Source organism: Siphateles boraxobius, unplaced genomic scaffold (assembly GCF_051911475.1).
Source record: "Siphateles boraxobius isolate OS27281-9 unplaced genomic scaffold, OSU_SipBor_1 33, whole genome shotgun sequence".
Taxonomy (NCBI): domain Eukaryota; kingdom Metazoa; phylum Chordata; class Actinopteri; order Cypriniformes; family Leuciscidae; genus Siphateles; species Siphateles boraxobius.
Window position 1 is genome coordinate 906,642 of NW_027508953.1, and position 7,720 is coordinate 914,361.

Here is a 7,720-nt window from a genome sequence, read left to right on the forward strand (position 1 = left end):
ATTAATTTATGATCCAAGACATCAATGCAAAAGACAATGACGCTGTTGTAATATCCAGTAGAAAACATTTTTTCAACATAATGTATAAAGCAAAAACATTTTTCTCATTAAAATTAAATTTTCCTCAATATTTTATTAAAATCTACTGTTTATGGTTTATTCAAGTGACATCATATATCCATCAGGTTCTAGACTGCATAATGTTTCTGGAAATGGACTTATGGGTAGTCTCTGATGTCACACTGACCCTTCAAATCAAGCCATAAATCACGGTGGCGACATTGTTTTCTTTATTGAACAGATTTCAAAGTGCATTCTAGTAAGAAAGTGAAAGCATGACCTAAAAGCAAACGACAGTCTTATTGTAAGAGAAAATGATTGAGTGATACTCTACAAGTAAAACTTTTTTTACTGCATGAAAGAATCTTTCAAGCTTGCAGAGTGAGTTTTATTTTGATTGGAAATGAGAGTTAACTTATTTAAATAATTGAGCATTTAATGGCTCTCAAATAATTAAGTAGCCTACTTTCCAAGTGATTGAGCCTATACATTTATTTCATCATATACATTTCAAGGTAAAAAATATCTGAAAGTAAGATCATACGTTTTGGCTGTGTATTATTGTGGCCACAGGTATAAATATATAACTCTTGATCAGATCCATAGTGTCCTTTTACTTCTGTGAAGTAACTAAATGTGTTTTTGTTGATTTGTACAAATTATACAACAGTTAGTGTGTTGTTTTGACCTCGGTTCGGCTTTATGCCGAACATCAAATGAACAAACAGGAAAACCGGTCTCACTGTATCCGCCTGTCTGGAAGAAACAGAAAATCAAGGATGTAATTCTTGAAGAAGAAAAAAAATGCACAATTTAACTTTGCATCATTTAAAATGCATAGTAAATAAATATATTAAGTATATAGTTATTTTGAATAATTAATATATGAAAAGGTTTTGCCTGCAAAATTCTCTCAAGTCAATAGCTATGTTTCCATCACCCGTTTTTAAGCGCATTTTAAAGTATCGCATCAGAAATAATGAATTTCGGAAAAAATGCCTTAATTCGCAAAAAAGTTTTTAAGCTCGCTTGAGGTGTTTTTTTGACCTAGAAAACATAAGGAAAAAGAGTTAATGAGAATAATGGGAAATGTAAACGCATTTAATCTAGTACAGCCAACATGCACGACAACATGTTGTCATGTATACAGCAAGAAAACCATAAAGCAGGGAATTATATCAACAACAGACCCACTGTAGACCGGCTTGAAAACAATTAAAAATTTGTTCTCATGACACGTCAAATGGGAAATAGTAGAACTCCAAGAAAAATGCATAATATTCATGATCCAAATACGTTTTACCAACTTTACTTAAAGACTGATTATTGAATATGCAATTGCAAGAGATTATGATGGAAATAAAGAGCTTAAGTCAGTGATTCCTAGTTTTCATGAGACTGTTAACTTCATTTTGATATTTGCTAAACCAGCTTTTGAAATGTTAATATTATCTAAATGAATGTGGACCATTTGATTGCACAGGATGCAGGAAGTTTTACGGTGACAAACCAACTCACAACACCACAAAACATCACAGAATCCACCAAACCCAAAGGTAATACCAAAGCCGTCTAAGGAAAGCCTGGCCACTCCCTATTAAGCCCTATTGTACCGAATTTTGGTTGTAGTTCCACTAGAGTTCCACTGGGGGCGATCGTCCGAGTGCAAAATGAATGGGAGTCTATGGAGCTAGACGGCTAAATGTGTCTCTTTCACCCGATTGCCGTTGAGAAATCTCAGATTTGAATGTAGATTTTGCAAGTTCAACATGGGTTCTAGGTCCAAAGTTGAATGAACAATTACTTAGGTCCTTTCGATTTCATACAGGTTTAGTTGTGGTTGCCCATAACACGGTAGCATTCTGCTAATGGACTTTGATTGGTCAGTGAAGGACTGATTACGTCCAGAGATACCGCTTGATGGCATCGTGGAATCCGAAGTGTTTTCGGCGTGGTCTTTTAAAACAACAAAACAAAAACTCTTCTAGCACGTGTGTTTACCTGTGTCAGCGGTGTTGTCGATGCCTCGAGAGAAAAGAAAGTGCAGATCGCGAAAGCACCAAAGTGACTGAAGGATTGCCGTAAAGCAGTATCTCTGGTCCTACGATGTGTATGACGTCATTGCCATTTTAAAAGACTTTTTAAAGCAAATAAGTGACTCTAAAAAATCTAACACCCAGTAATCTGTAATTTCTTTGCATCTCCTTTCGAAAACAACATTCAAATTACTAGAAAAAAATTATATCGTGAGAAAAGTGGATTTTTAGGGGTATAGCTCCATAGACCTCCATTCATTCTGCACTCGTCCTGTGAGCGCCCTCATGTGGAGCCAGAGTGGAACTGCAACCAGTTCAGAACCCGGAAGTTAACTGGGAGTGACAGTTCTCCCCTTATTAGACATTCTCTGGTGATACTTACTAATATTTGTGCTGTCTGTTTTCCCTCTAAAATTATGATGTCACTTCCTGGAGGATAATGTTTTTCTTAAAGGAATATTACAGGTTTGGCTGCATAGTTAGCCCCTGCTGGTAGATACCGTAACTACAGCATATGTCTGCAAAAAGTTGATTATTACAATTATTTCCATCTTTACACTTTTTTAGTGCAATATTCGATTCAATATTTGAAGATGGATATGATGATGATGACAAGAAATATATATAAATAATATCATTGCATTCTTTCAGGCTCTTGTGCAGCAATGCTTCTGCCGTTTCTTCAGCATCTCCTCACCCAGAACACACACGTCAGAATCTGTCTTCATCTACTTCACTTCTGTCCCAGTCGCCACATCTGTCAAAGACGAATCTCATCCGCTGTGCCAACCCAGAGAAATGGAGGAGGAGCAAAGGAACTAAAGCTGAAAGACAGAGAGAGAAGGTAAGAAAGAGATGGCAGTAATTTCATTCTGCATCTTTCTGCTTCTCCATGTTGACTTTTATTAGAGGATCAATATTGTGGGAGTTCCATGAGATGGAAAAGTCCTGTAATCACAGATGAAGTGTATCGGCTGTCACTGTCAAAACCCACCCCAGAGTTTGACTCGTGACCAACCCACTGACCCCTGAACCAAAGACAGAAAAATCACAAATGAGATCTTTTTACTATCTCAGCTGTTTCTCTTGCATACAACAGATGCCAAAGTCTCACACCCACAAAAATACTCAGGCTTTTTACATCTTTTTCTTCAAAAAGTGTAAATATCGAGTCTGTTTATTTCTCTTTTAAAGAATATCAGGAGACACACCGGAGACAAATTTGATATACCGTACATTATGCATTTGGCAGACACTTTTATCCAAAACAACTTACATTGCATTCAAGGCACACATTTTATTATGTATTAGGCGTTTCCTCTAAGGGGGCAAGAGAGGCAGTGCCTCCTCAAAAAAAAAAAATATAGGATGAGAAAAAAATCTATAGTACAAAAAAATAAAACAATGCAAAAATTACAAAATGTGACATTAAAGGCACGATAACTATAAAGATAACGATAAAGATAACTATATATGCGTCCACACCAACAACCGATAACGGTCTTTTTATTCTAAGCACGCGCGCAAGTGGATGACCTGCTGCTTTATGTTACCAAAAAATATATCAAAAGAAAAACAGGCGCTTTTTGGTACACGATATCCTTAAAAGACGAGAGGAGTTGGGAGAATCCGTCACGTTTGAAGACAAATTGTATTCATATTTTCGAAAGAATCAACAACGGTTTCATTCATAAAAACGTACTACAATAGCTTTAATGATATTGACTGATGTTATAGATTACATTTTATTATAATTGTTGTTTACAACATGTCATTGAATATGTTTTTGCTGTTCTTATTGCCTTTACACGTCTTTGCCAGCAGATGTCCTAAGTCAGCATGCTATGTCCCGAGCGCATCTAAACAGTGAATCAGGCAAGTCTAGTGTAATCGATCTAATCTAACTGTGAATTTAGCAGACGAAGTCAATGATGGGATAAAAACATCGCCTAGTCAACACCTTTATGTATACGACGCATTTTTCACTGCAACTTCAGCAATGTTGTCAAAACTAGCGCTGGATAGCCTACCTTAGGTAATTTTGTTACACTATGCTAAACTGCATAATATCTCATCGTTAATACTTCTCAGCATTTATTCCCAAGATACGACTGATTGCTTTCCATATATCCATCTTTTTTAACGTATCCTTGAAAAGGGGGGTTGACTTGTCAAACAGTGGAGGAATTTTTTGTACCTCGACGATTAACTTCTCTGCAATGTCATCTGCCATTTAAAATGCACGAGACCTTTAAATTAGAATGGATTCTGAATGGCTGTCAGTGTTTTATCGTTCGACAGCAGGAAAAAAATCCTTCTGAAAGTGATCCGAACGATATCGTTCCTCATATCTTTATCGCTATAGTTGTGGTGTGAACTCTGCTATTCTTTAATATGGAGAACGATTTTTAGAATTATATCTTTATCGTTATCTTTATAGTTATTGTGCTTGGTGTGAACGGGCCTTTTTTTTCTAAAGAAACAGGGACACCAGCAGGTAAAGTCGGACGCCGCATCTCTCTTGCCTCCCCTGAGCCCATTGAGTTTTAATAGACTTTTAATAGGCTTTTGAGTTTTAAAAACTGCACTAAGTTTGACGGGGGTAATTGAGAATCAATGAATGGGGCAAAGAAAGGAGGCAATGCTTCCATCGCACTATGATTGGATGTGATTGGTTATGTTTGGTTTACTTTACACGATAAATGCCGCCTCTTGTTTTCGTGCTTGTTCTGCGTTAGCGAATCAGTCCGAATGATTGCAATATATGTGAAGACTAATTAAAAAGTAAACAGCTCAGCCACTTAGATATCACTGCTTTGTCAAGTCATAATCAAACTTGAAATGGCCTGAAAACATGAAGACTATGGGGGGTTTAGTACCCAGTGTAAATTTGTTGACTATTGAAACAGCTGAACATCAGTTCACACATAATATATATTGTTTAAATAGCCTAATTACTGCCTTTAGTTATTTTAGAATAAAATTAAAATGCTTAAAACACTAACTTAATGAGATTTATACTTGGTTTTAATAAACAGGAAATTACTTAGATTGTTAATGTAAAAATAGCCTAGAAAATAGTATTGGATTTTTTTTTCTTTTTTTGGATGTAATGTAAAGTAACGTTTATGTAACCAAGAAAATGTGATAACAAGTGTAACTGGGACATGCATTTACAGAATTGATCTATAAAAAAAGAAAAAAGAATAAAACTGTGAGGACTTTGCCTCCTCATTTCAAAACACCACTGTTCCTGTTTGGCCTAAGTTACAGGAAAGCCTGTATTTCCATGAAATCTAGGTAGGCTATAACATACCTTGTAAAGTGACTCTCGGGCCCTCGATTAGTAGCTAGTTGCTCTTCTTCGGAGGTTTTCTGACCCGGATCCGGTTTCTTCAGCTCAATTCTTCCCTGTGAGGAGCGATAAAATCATCCGTTGGTTCAGTTCTGTGTAAGTTATAAACCATGCGAATTGTAAATGTTAAGTTTTGCAGTCAGTGTGTGAAAAATATCGCGTCTTTTTAAAAATAATTTATATTTTTGACTTAGTTAATCTAGACATGTCAAAATCTATAATAACGTGATAAATAATTAATAAATACCTATATTTTGTCAACTGTACTGGGAAATGCTCGAGCGCTTACTGTTGCTATGACGAGCTAATCGTCTGTTTGCGAGCAGCAATTTGGCGCCAAACAAATTTAAAAATAGTATTGAAGTGCATCTAATGTACGCCAAATGATTAAACTATTGTTATTATTATACTCTATCAGTACGTTTTAAAGATCCCTAAATTGTTATTTCCCGACCTACAACAGCCATTAGAAGTCATGGAAATTATTAAAAATCTATTATAAAAATATTTTAAGAAAATGTGTCTCTGAAGACCGGAGTAGCCTAATGGCTGCTGAAAATTCAGCTTTGCATCACAGGAATAAATGACATTTTAAAATATATTCACATACAGAAAACACTTTTAAATTTTAAATTGTAATAATATTTTGATTGTGATTTCCAGACCTAAAAAGGGAAATGATAAAATCTTTAAAAGTCACAGAAATTAATAGAAATCTATTTAAAAAGACATTTTTTATTTCTATTTATTATAACCTCTTGAATATATTTCAATCGAGACAGTGCTCTTTGTGCAATCTTTAAAAATATATATTTTTTAAATAGAAATCATCATGATTGACTGGAACACTCCTGTAAATGCATCGGTCAAAAGATGTGGAAAATAACAGCAAAACACTACACAGTTTTGATAGCAGAATTTAAATGATGCTACTCAGAGATAAAACACATCATTATGACATCATGCACTTTGAGCCAAGGTTAATGTCCCTCTCTCACTCTATCTCTGCAGTGTTTTATTCCAACAACCTTTCTTGATTCAATGACCACCTGCCTCTCACTGATCATTCACTCTCTTTTATCACTTGTTTCTCTCTTGTCGTCCTTCTCGCTTTCCCTCCCTCTCTCTGTGCTATAAGTACCATGGTACTGAATGTATAATTCATACCTGCTAATGGGGAGCCGGTGCTGTAGAACCAGAGCCTCAGGTATCGGGTCTCAGCTCTGGTCACCGGACACCGTGCTGTATGCAGTAACTTATACTTTAATTATGGCTCTGGTGGAAGCAGCACGGGCTCAGGTGTCCGGTGACTTTGGGAATGTGTCAATGGCCCGGGACGGAGGGCTGATGACAGCTGTGAGCGCTGAACATGTGTGGATAGGATTAAATATTATGCACTAAACTACTGCATCCGTTTCGGAGGAAGTCATTCAAACATTTGTGGGAGAAATGTGGGATTAAGTAACAAAAAAATCACCAAATAGCAAAGTGTTATTGTAATATTCTTTGACATCCCAAGCTATAGGGTTCCATTCCCAAATAAATGTATACATGCACTGTAAGCCACGTTGGATAAAAGCACCTGTCAAATGCATAACATGCAACAGCAAAATGATAAAGAGCAATGAATGTCATTCACAAAGAAATCTGTATCATAAGTTCATATAGTACCTTACGGGTACATAATTAGGGTGTAATATGCACCTGTTAGTTATCTGGCACAATCAGGGTTATTATAGTTAACTAAAGCTGACACCATTTTAAAATAAATTAAATAAAAAGTAATTATAAAAGGCATTTTATAAAAAAACATTTCTTATTTTCATTTTAAATTAAGTTAATTTAAGTAAATAAAAATGACATATAGCTTATATAGACAAAACTAATGACAAAAACACAACAAAATGACTAAAACTTTAACTCAAATTATAATGTAAACAAAAAAATAAAAACTGTTTCAAAATAATGTTAAAACTAGTACGATTAAAAAATAGTTATTTTGTTTTACTGAATCGACCTAAATACATTATTTATACCAACAAAACCAACTTTAAAAAATAATGATAATTAGGTAAAATATGAAGAAAATTAAACATTTTATTGTATCCAAGTTGCTAATTGTCATTTTCATTAAGTTTTAAGTTGATCTACAAAAAATACATTAAAAAGATAAAAAACTATAGACATAAAAAAACTTTAAAAGAGAAAAACTAATGAAAATGGCAAAACACACAGCAAAATTACTGAAACTTTAACTAAAATTAAAATG

General features: G+C 34.9%; 1 long non-coding RNA gene across 1 annotated transcript; it reads right to left on the reverse strand.

Annotated features, from left to right (window-relative positions):
• Positions 1-756: 756 nt before the first annotated feature.
• Positions 757-5,532, reverse strand: LOC143701894 (uncharacterized). The gene is made up of 4 exons (XR_013190187.1): positions 5,413-5,532; positions 2,794-2,920; positions 2,479-2,614; positions 757-816 (listed from the first exon to the last, which is right to left on the reverse strand). It is a non-coding gene; the product is annotated as an uncharacterized LOC143701894 (long non-coding RNA).
• Positions 5,533-7,720: the final 2,188 nt, after the last annotated feature.